This window comes from Macaca thibetana, chromosome 15 (genome assembly GCF_024542745.1).
Source record: "Macaca thibetana thibetana isolate TM-01 chromosome 15, ASM2454274v1, whole genome shotgun sequence".
NCBI classification, from domain to species: domain Eukaryota; kingdom Metazoa; phylum Chordata; class Mammalia; order Primates; family Cercopithecidae; genus Macaca; species Macaca thibetana.
Window position 1 is genome coordinate 70,070,193 of NC_065592.1, and position 14,228 is coordinate 70,084,420.

At 34.3% G+C, this 14,228-nt stretch overlaps 1 protein-coding gene across 35 annotated transcripts in view; it reads left to right on the plus strand.

Annotated features, from left to right (window-relative positions):
- The first annotated feature begins 240 nt into the window (after positions 1–240).
- PTPRD (protein tyrosine phosphatase receptor type D) overlaps positions 241–14,228 on the plus strand; it is a 2,337,809-nt gene continuing 2,323,821 nt past the window's right edge. For 5 of the 35 annotated variants that reach the window (XM_050761940.1, XM_050761939.1, XM_050761954.1 and 2 more), the window contains exon 1: positions 244–616. The gene's annotated coding sequence lies outside the window, so the exon portion shown is untranslated. Of the gene's footprint in view, positions 617–14,228 lie in introns of all 35 variants that reach the window. The other 30 variants (XM_050761960.1, XM_050761961.1, XM_050761953.1 and 27 more) reach the window with 15 other exon arrangements.

Genomic DNA, 14,228 nt, shown 5'->3' on the forward strand with positions numbered 1-14,228 from the left:
GTGGGGTGTGTGCCTGTGTATGCTAGCGAGACAAGGAGGGAGCGCCAGCGAGCGAGCGAGTGCGGGAGCGGCCGCCTCGGCTCCCCGCCCAGTCGCGCCCGCACCCGGCGGCCGGAGCGCGTGGGGCAGCGCCTCGCCCTGACAGAGCCTCGCCTCCTCCTCGCCGTCTCGGCTGCTTCTCCCGGGAGCCGGGAACCGCTCACCGGCCTCCCCCACCGTGCGCTCCCCTCCCAGCCGGAGCCCTCCCGCTCCTGTTTCTCCTCCTCCTCCTCTCGAGCCTCCTCCCCTCGCGCGCGGCGCTGACAGCCAGCCTTGGCGGGGAGAGTGCAGGTACTTTGCCTTCAGAATAATTTGCAGGACCCAAGCCGGCTTTCGAAGCGCCCTTTCTTCTTCCTTTGCCCCCTCCCTCCGGAAAAGAAGATCCCACTTTTGAAACAATCAGAACCGAAGCACCCCCCCGAAGCCTAACCCTGACGGGCTGCTGTGCATGTGCCGTCCCTTTTTGCAGTTTATTCTGGGCCTGTGTGGAATAGAAAGACAATTCTTTATTTGACTGGTAGGAAAGAAAAGAGAAGACTCCTCAGGGTTTCCAAGGAGGACTGGAGCGGCTGCTTTAGTAAGTAAACTGTGCTTCTGTCTTTCTTGCCTCTAAAGTGAGACATATGCTGAATGCTTTTCAATGTCCAATGTCCAATATCCAATGCTGTGGACAGTTTATTTATTTTACCTGGGGAAAACTTGACTTATATAACTTCAGTAGCTCCTATTTGAGAAGTGGTTCGCTCAGTATTTTTTCTTTCTTTCTTTCTTTCTTCTTTCTTTCTTTCTTTCTTTCTTTCTTTCTTTCTTTCTTTTTTTTTTTTTTTTTTTGAAGAGCCCCTAGAAGACTTCGGTATGGGTTCAGTATGGGCAGCCTCACTGGAAATCTGATTTTTAAACGTTTATTGTTCAAGAGCTATTGGAAGCCTGCTTTGTGAAACCTTGGTTGGTTCTAAGATTTAAGGATGGTTATCTAGAAAAAGCTTGAGAAATCTAACCCTACTGGCTCACTTCTCCTGCCACCTTCAACCTCAACCCTAATCCATGCTAACTCCCACCCTACTCTGACTTCAGTTGGTTGGTTGTTTTATCTTTAGTTCTTAAAAGCGCTAGGAAAAAAATAGGGCGGGGGGAGCGGTAAAGGGAAAGTTAATAAGGATGGTTTGAAAGACCAGATGAAAATTCTGTTGAGATTTCTTCATGCCTATAAGGAGATAATACGTGGAAGAAAATCCTGGAACTAGAATAGTTGGAGAATTTGAATGAACTTAATTTGGAGAGAGAATGTGAAAAATGCTTTGGAGAGGGCAGGGCTGAGACTGTGACTTTGACACAGCAGGTTATAAACTCTGACAGGACTCAGCAGCCAGTGACAGGTTTAAGGTGTCTCCTAAGGCTGAATATTTCTGCCTCAAAAACTTTTGCAGGCAGTATTCCTCTTGGGGCTAACACCACCATGTCAGTAACTGCAGCATTTCTGTAAAAGCAAGTAGGACACTCTTCTTTCTACAAAAGGGTTAATAAGTTCATTATATATATATAAAGATATATAGTCTAACATTTGCCAATATTTTGTAATATCTAAATAAAACCTTTGTGTTATGTCAGGAAAAATATAGTTGACTCAGTTTGTTTTGCACAAGAGGTAGAGAATCAATAACATTTCAGCATTTTTTTCTTTATCACTGCCAAATGGATTCTGAATCTAATTCTTCTTGCATTGTTACATATACAGTAGATACAGTAGGAGTTGCAACTTAGACAAAACAGACCTGATTTTTAACAAATCCTAAGTTTTTTTTTGACATGGTAGCACTTATATTGACTAGAATCTAGTAGTGATTAGAAAAAGTTTATCCCTTTTATCTTTAACTGTCAATTTCTGTCTCAGTATAAGATGTACTTTTCTAATAAAAAACCCTTATAAGTTAAAAACCAGGTTGAAAAGTAAAAGTACTTATCTCAGAGAATTTCTTTCAATAAAACAGCTTATTATTGATACCTAAGGGCTTTCTTGTGTTTAATTGCTGATAATGGTAGAGTGAATATAGTTTTACCTCCTTATGTACTTAAGTATATAAAAGCATCTGTATTCATGGGAGATTGGTTTTAAAAATTATAAGAGTAAACTAAGGTACAATTATTACAGAAAGAGATCTTTTAGAGTTGTTATGATTACTCAATGTTGAAAGCTCTAAATATCTTGGGCCATAAGTTTTCAGGGTAATGAGACAGGACAATAGGACAGTTAATGAATTGGTTGACATGAAGTTATATATGGAATCATTTGAGAAAGATGTGTCATTGTTTCTTGATTATTATTTAATTTCTCGTCCAAATGAGTTTTCTTAGAGATATTACTGCTCTTAGCTGCCATTTCTATTATTGGTTTAAAAATGAATTTAAATGATTTAAAATGAAGCCCTTGGCTGATCAGATTTGGATTATAGCACATGACCTCTACTCATTTCTGACCTCATGTGACTGAGAGGGTATCTGATATTTGAAAAAAAAAATTAATTATTAAAAAATGAAGGGGAAGATTGTACCTAAGTAGGGCAAATTTAACAGTGGTTTAAACATGTTATTACATATATTAGTATAGGACATATTTTACACAGTAGAGAAGACATGACAAATTTGTTCATTCTTTTTGAATTTCTGAAAGCAAATATTTGTAAGTAACATTAAAACTAACATGACATACATTCTGCCTCTGTTGTAATTATGTCACAGTGCTAAGGAAAATAGCCTGAATGAAAGCTGTTTCTAGTAAAGCTTGCACATGCATTTGATCCCTGTCTCTATATAATAATAGATAAAAATGTCAAAGCAGGATGGGTGATTAAATTGTCACCTTTTTGGCCACCAGCTTTCTGTCCTGTACAGAGGTAGTTGCAACTTTAAAGTTGAGAAGAAAGTTGCTAGTGTCAGCAGTGAAGTGTTTTATTATGCAATTGTTCTTGTTATTCAGATCAGATAATGGCCCGATGAAATACATAAGCAGTCTGCAGGGACTGAATGATTAATTCCTTTAACATGTGCTTACTAAAGGAGTTCTTTCTAATAAAGTGCTGTATACCTGCATTTGCTTACAGTTGCAGTTGGTGAAGGCAAACATATTTTTCTTTTCTTTTAATATTAACATAAAATTTACAAGTCTATTCTTGTAACTATAGCAACATAAAGATGATTTTTTTGACCACATGGTCTTATGTTTTATGGAACTCAATGCATGATTACTATTTACTAAATACACTTAATTTAGAAAGAAAACAATGCTAATTAGCTGTGATATTGGAAGGTTGAGCTATTCATAACTTTTTTGTTGTATTCTTTATGGAATGCCATTATATCTTTCCTGTGTATTACTAGTAGGATGCAGGAATCCAAATGTATGCAGATGCAGAGTTCTGCAAATGCACATTTTTCTTTAAAAATGCTGAGAGTAAGTGAAAAGCTAAAATATTGCTAGTTATATCCAAGAATTAGCAGAATACTATGTTAAAATTTTAGGAATGACTAATAGTGCACATGGCAATTATTGTGGTTATCACTGGTGTGAACTGTTCTGCAGTTAGAGAAGTATCACTAATGTAACTTTACATTTCTAAAACTGGATTATGGTAGAGGGTGGCGAATGAACAGGTTTTATATGATAATTTGAGAATAGGTGACCTGAAATGCATGTTACATGTTTGAAACTTACCTACTTAATGTCTTTTTAGAAATTTCTGGAAAAAATTTGATTTTTAAAATTACATAGTTAAATATATTTATCAATATTTCTGTATTGATCTAGCTACTATCTATTTTTGTCTCACATTTAACACAGCAAATAACATTATTTCAAGACCTCTCTGTTGTTTGGAGGAAATACTTTAATTTCAGTAATATATTTTTGGGCTTACACCCATCCTGAATTTAATAAACTTAGCAATGCAAACAATAGGATAAATATTCAAGAATGCTAATTTAAAAGTTATAATGAGAATTAAATGAGTAGAATTTTGTACCCAGTTCAATGCCACTTGAACTTATCTTCTTATATATTAAAGAGCAGTTTCTTTACCACTACTGTCGGTTCACTGTTTTGTTTTTTTAGAATTTTCAAAAGCATTTGGCATCAGTAAAGAGTAAATAAATCTCCCCTGATACAATCAAACAATGTAGACCTTAACTGTACTTTTAACAAGCTTTTCAAAACTCTTATAATTCACTGAATGTAGAAGAATTAATGAAGAATCAAAAAAATGAACATTACCCATTAGAAGAACACTTATGTGATTGTGGTAACAAAGGTTTTGAGTTTTTCTTTCATCACTACAATTGGAAGTGTGATCCTAAGGAGGTAATCTGGACTCTCTGTACCTGTGTCAGGTAAAGGAATTGACTTAGCAATTTGAAAGTCTTTCAAGCTATGTGACTAATATACTGAATATAACTGAAGTTGCATTTTGCAAATCCTCAGATTATACTGTGGCAGTTTAAGAATCCTGTAGGAGTTAGGGGCAGCCATCTTGTTTGAAAGGGGGCTAAGGAAATTGTCCTGAAGTCAGGTCAGCAGTGCCTGGACACTCTTGTTATGTAGATTGAGATTGAATGTTTATTTGGAATGTTTTTGAAGGAGCAGGATAGAGATTATGGAAGGAAGGAGGTGGATTCAAGTTTCTCTAAATGACCCTATACTGCTGCCACTGACAACATATTACATGGATAATTATTTTTGCATTTTATTACTTACTGTACCCAATATCAGAAGGATATGACAAGAAAATAAGTAAAAGAGGATGTTTAGTGTCTTTAGTCTTCCTTTTTTCCACTCTGAAATCTCTATATATGCTATTTTGCAAGATCACATTTGGATAAATATGCACAATTTAAATAAGTATATGTTATTCCTTACATACATGTAGACTGTAAGAGCTAGAAAGAACCATAGAAAAAATGATTTGAACCCTTGCATTTTAAAGAGGAAATTGAGAACTTCAATGATAAAAAGATATCACAGTGGGTTGGATATCCCAGTTTCACAGAGAGGTTTTCCATCCTTGTTCAGTACCACCTAACATGCTATACTGCCAAGTAAATACATAGACAATAGTTTATACACCTCTAACTACATTATCAATGAAATAGTTTCATTTATCTTGTAGGATACAATACATTAACTTTAAAAAAATGTGATAACAAATCTTCTAATCATGGAAAATGAATACAGAGAAGGAATACATACAATGTTAATTTTAAATGCTTGCTTTTCTTAAAGAAAACCAAGAATTTATTTCTCAGTATAATTTGTGTGATATAATTGATGAAATTGAGAACTTTTTTTTTCTTCTACGAAAATCAATATGGCCAATTGTTTTCTACATGTGATATGAATATTTAAGTTGCAGCAAGTAGATATATGTCTCTATGAAATGTACGCTTTAAATAATTGAAGTCTGGGAGATCATGTTATACTTATTTTTTTAAATTGTAAAATATAGCCAATATAGCTGATTAATTGTAGAGACTTTATTTGCATTTTATTTTGTGTTTGCATGTGAGCATTTATGTATGTATGTGTGTTTAAATACATCTGCTCTCTTCAAAATAGGAAATTGAAAATGGTGTACTCAAAAGTTTAAAAGTGTGTGTATATAATAATCAGTCAGAAAGAAATAACTTAGACTAGTATGTAACATAACAAATTGCTCTCTAATTAGTTCTTAAATGAAAGTTCAACGATATACCATATTACCAAAGCCTTGCCTTTTATAATGAGTCTATGTATTTTCTAAATACTATATTATAAAAAGTAAATAAAGTGGAAATAACCATAAAGCAAAAACATTTTACTCTATATTCTCAAATACATTTACTTACATTAGATGCTAAACAGGAAGATAATAATTTCATATTTGATTATGTACATTTCATATGAGATCAGAGATGGCTTAAATTAAATGTATGTCTTTTCCATTGGGATGCCTTGTATGAGTCATTGCATGTATAATACTATCTGATTTACTCTGTAAGGGAACAATTAAATTATTATGATTAAATACCGAATTCATGAACTTTTGAAATAATTCATTAAGTTTGCAAATATTTAAGTAATCAACTACTGAAGTCTCAACGCATTCATCATATTGAAACTTCTGTGAATTATAGATTTTGCAAACTGTCCAAAATTATAGTTCTCAAATGTAGTTTGTGTTAAAAAGGGGACTCCTTCAGCAGCTACATGAACAGAGAATGAAGCCAGGCAAGCATTGTGTTCACATGCATTTTTTACTACTATACACATGTAACATGACATATGTATCATAGGAATGATTCTATTCCCTTATCTGGTTAGATAGTCCTTGGTCACTTAGGACAAAGGCCTCGATATAGCTTCTTTACACCACAAAGAAATAACCCAAACATCATATTTTATCTCAAGTTCCAGGAAAGGTTAATTTACAGCACAGAACCAGGGGAAAAAAAGAAGAAAGAAAAAGCAATGGAATGTTTCCTGTTTCTAAATTTGAACCAGTGTAGTCCACTTACCAAAGATCTTTATTTAGAATTTAGGAAAAATACTCATGTAAGCTAGCATCCTTGGGATTTTTTCCCAATAATTGACCTAAAATCTTTATTATCAAAGTTAGAAATTCTACTCAGAGGAAAAGGATGGAGGGGGTAGAGAATAGTAGAAGGAGTGACTCATTAATCTCACGCTAAAGACAGAATTCTTCCATTTCTTATTCTTCACCCAAATGGTTATCAGGATGAAAGATAAGTCTTTTTGCCTTGGGGTTAAGTGGTCATCAGATTTCTAGGGAAGTCTGGCTCACACTTTTATCTTGCCACTTTTCCATTTTTTTTTTCTGTTGATAACAATGTAATCATCTAGAACCATTGAGAAGGACAGTTTATTCATGAACCATAGTAATTCCTGTTTGATTTTGCTACAGAAATCAAGGACAGGACAATAATTCAGGTACCATATTCACATTATGTGCTACTCTTAGAAGCTGTACCCTCTTCTATTTTCAAACTACTTGTAGAAGTTGCACCCTATTCTATTTTCAAACTTGTACATGTTGTCAAGTCAGAATCACTAGTCAGGATTATGCAATATGTGTAATATGGCAGCATAAACCATATAATATAATCTAGTCCCAAATATGTATTGAGTCTCCTGTGTGTCAAGGAGTGCTGAGTAAAACAGCCATGTGCTAGCAATTTAAAACTACCCAGCTGTGACCATCTTATGGTCTTACGAAATGTATCCACGTTATCATAAAATTTTTGATTCCATAGAGAAAAAGGAATCTCTTCCCTAAGGCATTTCTTCCTTTATGTCACAGAAAAATTTCCATGTATATAACTACATTTACCTTATTGTCCTTCTCCTTTGCTGTCATCCTGAGTCACAGGGCATTGCTTTTAGAACCTGGGTGGAAGCTGTGTTGCTTATTAGGCAGTTGCAGTCTATGCTGTTTTCCACTGGAATTTCTTGGCACCCTTCATCATCTTATCACTCCAGTGCTAATTCCTTATGTGTGTTCAACTCTCCAAAGCTCTAGAAAGGCAGTAAAGCATGATGAAAATACACCATACTATCCTCATATTGACACAATATAAAAACACAAATAAATCTATGCACCAGTCCCTTATATTTCCAAATTCATAGAATACAATACCAGTTACAGTCAAGACTCATGTTATTTTCAGCTATCACCAAAGCAAAATAGAAGTGCTTTGGTTTTCTCAGGAAAGAGCATAGACAGAGAGAAATGAGGAAATTCTTCCTGTACCTTTTAACGTGAGATATTTTTATAAGAGGCCTTATAATGTGTACTTTGGATCAAATAACCAAAGAGGAAGGCAAAAGTGCAATTTAAATGTTTAGAAATGTAGTGGGATTTTTAGATATTGCTGAAGTTAATAGCTTACCCTAAGTTCAAGTCTTGATTTCTCTTAGAATAATCATGGAAACATCTATGACTTAAGTTTGAAGAGTTTCCCATTTTATTCCCCCTGAAAACCCTTATCAAAGTACTACTGAACAGGAACTTTTGAAAAACAGTGCCAAGATGATATATTGTTTCACCTTCAAAAAACTTTTATACTTGTAAATTTTCAAGCTAAATTATGTGCATCACAAGTATAGAAGAAATATTTCCCATTTGTAATTTCCTATTATATAATACAGTTGATTAGTTCTCAGTTAACATTTATCTATGGTACCTGTTTCAATGGACCATGGCTTATAATTTTAGCATGTAAGGATTCCAGTGGCAACTCCTCTGAATAGATGTATTTATTCTGTGTCATATGTGCTAGCCATTTGTTTTCTCCTAGGAAACATACGTGGTTAGCTCTGAAAGAATAGCTTAGCCTCATCATTTATACCTGTGTGATTGAAAGCAATAAGGCTTTCTTGCAGTATAATTGTTCTCAGGGATTAAGTCTAGTGCTTTATTCTCCCATTTTCCTGCCCCTCAGGAGGATATTCCTTCCTTTTTATTTTTATTTTTATGTTTTAAGGGGCTTGAAGTCTTCCTGTTTTCCCATACACCTCTCCCACTTGGAAAACATGCCAGGATTTAATAAAACAAATTACACATTCACTAGGACACATTAATATTGGCTTTTTGAAGTATTATATCAGTGCATTCTGAGAGATATTCTGATGGTATTATAGATACAGATATAGATAGCTATTTTAAGAGAAAGGAATTTCAGGCCATATTCAAGAATGCTTTGGTGTGAATCAAATGTCTGCTGAATACAGAGGTGAAGAAGCTAGATGAGAAGATATTATATGGTCCTTATCATGGCAGGCTTTTTTTTCCTCCCTTACTCATCAGTTCTCTTTCTTCCTATGGTGACACACAGGAATGACTATGTTGGCCTTATGAACATGTTAAAGGGTATGTTATTAACATTATTACATAGATTATACTATTGTCTGTATTGTGCATTTCTCTTACAACCCATTCAACCCTCTCATCCATGTAATAATCCACATTTCATATGTAGTTTATCACTTCTTGTAGTGGAATTAAAAGAAGTATGTAATTACAACTTTTTGTTACCAAATCAGAGATGGTTTCAGGGTCACTATAATCTTTTTATTCTTCTTAGTTTCTTGAATTTTATGTCTTATATACCACCTCATGAGTTCTTGAGAAATCTTCAGATAGAAGGTGATTATAATAGCCAACACTTATTGACTGCTTCATATCTGCCAGTCACTATTTTAAGTGCTCTCCATGCATTAACTTGTTTATACCCATATCATTCTTGTGAAGTTGGTACAATCATTATCTTTGATTTATAAATGAGGAAACTAAAGCACATAGAGCTTAAGTTGCCTAAAGTTCATAACATATTTTCCCAGATGTGCATATTAGTACAGAATGGAATTGCTACAGTTTTCTAGATTCTGTACATGAAAAGCAGAAAAAGTGTGAAATTGTAGATCTACTTTTATAATACAAATTATTTCAAATGAAGTGAGCACAAGTTATCATAAGTAAATGATCATATATGTGAATACAGGAGGACAGATGTTGTAAAAGTGCTGCCCAGGGGAACAAAGAGGCAGAGGGCAAATCACATCAAGGAAAACTAACTCCAGTGTTTCTCCTCCCAAAGTTAAGAGTTAAGCGTGGCACAAATGCTTCTGAGTGTATTTTTTTTTTCTTCCTTTGGGATTTCCAATCTGGCAGAAAGAGAACCTGCTGTGCTCTCTGCCTTTCCCTGGGGTCGCCCTTCAAGCTCAGGTCCCTTTTCCTGGGGAGATTAATTGATTTGGTTCCCACCACTCCAACCTCTACAGCCTCTTGGCCTCAGATTTTATGGTATATCAGCTCGTTAAACACCTTGCTGTACTTGATAATTCATGACTAAAAGCCACAATTTTTGATCCAACCAAGAGTTTTGAGTTATTTCACCTCATGTGAGAGGCATGGTGGAAAAGCAATGCAGAAGTAGGGAAGATAAGCTCATGGTGGAGTGGATTGACATTTAGGATCAATAGGGTCGCATCTGCCAGTTACTATAATTCAGAGTATTTTAATGCATGCCCCACATAATAATGAAATGAGACTGTTGTGATTAACTGATGCAAGATAAAATCTAAGGATACTGATTATAATCAGCAAAGAAATGAGTAGGAAGCAGAAAACCAAAAATTGGTCTTCTGAGAGTCATTTTAATTACAATTATTTGTGGTGAACTGTGTATTACCTATGCCTCATTGCCATCCATCCTGTCCCTTATTTACACCACTCCATCACATTGTATTAAATTTGTTGAAATGTTACTTAATTGCAACCATAAATTACTTTTATTTTCTTATTTGTCTTTCTCATATGTTGATCACTGTTCTTGTATCTAGTATGGCTGCTCACCTGACACAGAGTTACAACATAACTCATGGTTTAATCTTCAGATTACCTGAAGATGAAAGTTAAACTGTTATCTCCATATTCATCAAAATTTTTTAAAAAGTTGAATAAAATAATTTCAGTAAGCATTTGTTGGGCTTCTAATATATGAGAAATGCTGCGTGTGTATTGATTGAAACCTGGTACCCTAATTTTGAAAGGACAAGAGAAATGTCTTTGTTATATGAAATTATCAGAAATGTTATGTGACTTTCAAGAATTGAATGAAAAATATTACCTTTGCTCTTTGACAGCGTATTCGAGCGACACTTCTTATGTCTCAGGTATACATTTGTCAGGTTATAATTTTAATTAATACCACAAGATGGCAAAGCACATATACAAAATTGCTTTTTCCCTACATTAGGAGGGGCACATAAAATAGATACAAAAATAGAAAGTTAAAATACATAAAATAGAAAGTTAAAGTTGAGTTTTTTTGCGACATATATGTCAACAGCACCAAATCTCTTCCTTTCAGGTGTGAAAGATAGTAAACACTTAGTGAATAGGGTAATTTGATTATCTTTGCCCCTATGAGACAGCTCCTTTCTTCCCTAAGGTCTTCTGATTACTTGTTAAGAAAATTCAATGAATTTTCAGTTGTAAATGAGAACTGAGGAGTAGAAAATATGCCAGTCTGGGCAGTTTTTGATGTTGCAGACTTGTCCACTGGAGACCGTCATGGAACTGCTAAACTCTTAAACTGCTTGTTATGAGCTAGAGTTTTTGCCTTCTGTCACTGAAAAACTTGGAGAAGGAGCAGTGGTTAAAAAAGCAACACAAAGAAGTCCTCAAATATTTAACACATCAGCAATAATACAATTGTATTTCCTTTCTTTTTACAAAGAAAGAAGATATAAAATTCAGGTCCGAAGTTCTTGTTTTGTAGTCACTATTCTAGAAATTTAATATAATCATTATATGCAATATAATTTGAAAATGCAATATATATAGTACAAGATATACTGGATTAGGTATCCACAGGCAAACAGATGTAGTAGGTCCAGTTATTTAGCTAAAATAAGCAAAATTTGCAACTGAAGTCAGTATATTACTTTAGAAATGTAGATTGTCTCATCAAATTTATGGTAGCCTCCACATTTAGCACAGTAGGAGCCTACCATAAAAATGATACCTATTAGTGATCAAGTCCTATCAGGCCAACTTTTTATTTTTTTAATCAAATTCTTCCCTTTGGCCATAACTTTACTTCAAGGCCTTACCAAATATTACTTGGATGGCTATCTACTGTCTCTCAGACTCTACCTTACTTTCTCTATTCTTTTTTTCTGCCACCAATGGGAATTTTAAATGCAAATATCATCATGATTAAAATATTATTATTTTTAATTTAATGTAGGGTAATGTTAAGAAAAAATCTTGGTGTGACATAAAGGAATCTTCATTACCTAAATTGCAAAGTACCTTTTCATCTTTATTTCTTGCTATTTTTCCCCTGTAGAATTTTATAATAAAGCTAAAAACACCTTGAAGTTTAAATTGAATAATTTAGTTAGCTTATGATGAAAATGATGTGATAATGAAGATTTATAATTGCATTTTCTCTGTTGGAGAGGCTGTCTCATATTTTGTAATATTATATGCATTTTCTCTTCAGGCACTAATTTTGAATCTGATTTCAGAGTATCATATATGGTACTCTGTATGAGACTTTCTAGTTAATAACATATATACCATGAAATCCAACTTTTGAGGAACCTCAGTTTTTGTGGATTTGCTCGTGATGAACCATCTACTATCTTATTCTTCACAACAAATTGATCAGTTTTCTGTTGTTTCCCAGCAGCAGCCAGTGTCTGCCGTACAAGGTAATGATCTCTAGCAAAATTTTATGTTGTGTCTCCCCTGCCAACTTTGAAGTGGTCAGCTACCTTTGGCTCACCATCCTGGAGCTGTGTGGGTTTCTTACTTAGCCTGGTCTCTGTAGGCGTGTACTTTGTTGCTCACAGATTGGCTGAGCTCCAGGTCTTTGTTGCTGGAGATGTTGCTGTAACATCTGTTGGGTATGGCATGTATGGAGTTACTCTCATCAATCTTAAGAAATTGGGTGTATTTTCCAGGCTTGTGGCACACATTATACAACATAAAATCTATATTGAAAAGAATGTTGCAGATTAAAAAGGGAGAGTGTATATGATATGATTTTTTAAAGTGTAGCTTTGATAGTAAGAAATGTCAGAAAACTCTTTTATTAGTATTTATATAATATATGACCAAGTTGCTGTGGAATTACCAATTTAAAAAGATATTTAAATAAAATTGGTTTATATAATGGTTTAAACAAGTCATTTTAAGTTTATCAATTTTGATATGTCTTAGGAAAGATAATTCAGATTTTAAATACTATGTCATAAAATAAAATAAGTAATATAATTACAACCTCCATCTCTGCATTTTAAATAACCTTTAAATGTATTACATGAACACTTTCTTTAGGTCACAAACCAAAAATAATGTGGCAATTATGAAAATGCTGATATTATCAATAGTAAAATATTCCTATGATCTGAAGAACCCATAATATTGGGAGATTGCTTCTTTGAGTCAGTGATTAAGCGTGATGATTATTGATGCTGATCTGTTGGGGAGATTGAAATAACTGGGAAGCGTAAAAGCCTCTGATTAGAAGGGGAAATAATCAAGCTCTTCTCTTATTGATGAAAACTTCAGTGAATTGAAGGAGAAAATAGGCTATTTTTTAAAATAGAGCAATCTTGAATCATTTCAATCTGTGTTAAATCTTAAAACTGAGTTTTCTGATTAAGTAACAACCAAATGAATAGAAGAATAGTTTGGAAATTTTCATGACCAAACTTTGAAGAAAATGTTGCAATATTTGTCCTGGCAAACAGTGGTTCTTTGCCTATTTATTTATGCCCATAGAAAAACCAGTCTAAGAATTCTTGACCACCCTGTCCCCAAGTTTTGGGGTCATATGTCAGAATTCCTGATTAATATCAAATCAAATACATTTAAAGTACTTGTTAACCCATATGCTACACTGCAGTAGAAAAGTAAATCTTATAATTTAAATATTCAGCATTCATTGTTGTATAAGTTAAAGACTAAGCTACTGTAACCATAAGACTTCCAAAACAAGTATCTGAAACAAAGCAGAATTATTGGTCATTATAATCATTATACTTAGATAATAACTCAATTATAATCATTAACAGTCTTAAGGTGAGTAGTTCAGGCTGATGGGATGACATGGTTTTTTTCACTGTCATTCGTAGATCCAGGTTTCTACCATCACGTTGCTCAGTCATCACCTAGGGAATGGTCCTCATATACAGGGTCAGATTTGGATCATGGACTAAATTGAAATCAAGGAGAATAGACAGGTCCGATTTCCTTGCACAAAGCAATTTCCATGTCAGTGCCATTGAATCTAGATAAGTGGTCATACCCAGTTGTATGTGAAGCTGGGAAATGTAGTCCTATAGCTGTTTAGTTATGTACCTAGCTAAAATTTGAGAGTTGCTGTTATTAATAAGAGGAACACGAGAATAGATACTGGAGTTTGTATTCTCCATTTTACCTATTTACTCCTCATCATATCAAAAATTGGTAGTGTCATACATTCTCTCTCTTCCTTTCTTTATATCATCTACTCTCTGAATCTATAGTAGGTGATTCAGATATTTTGTTATCTACTCTAGTTTGGATTTTCTACCTATTTACCTCTCCATCTATCCATCTACACACACACACACACACACACACACACAC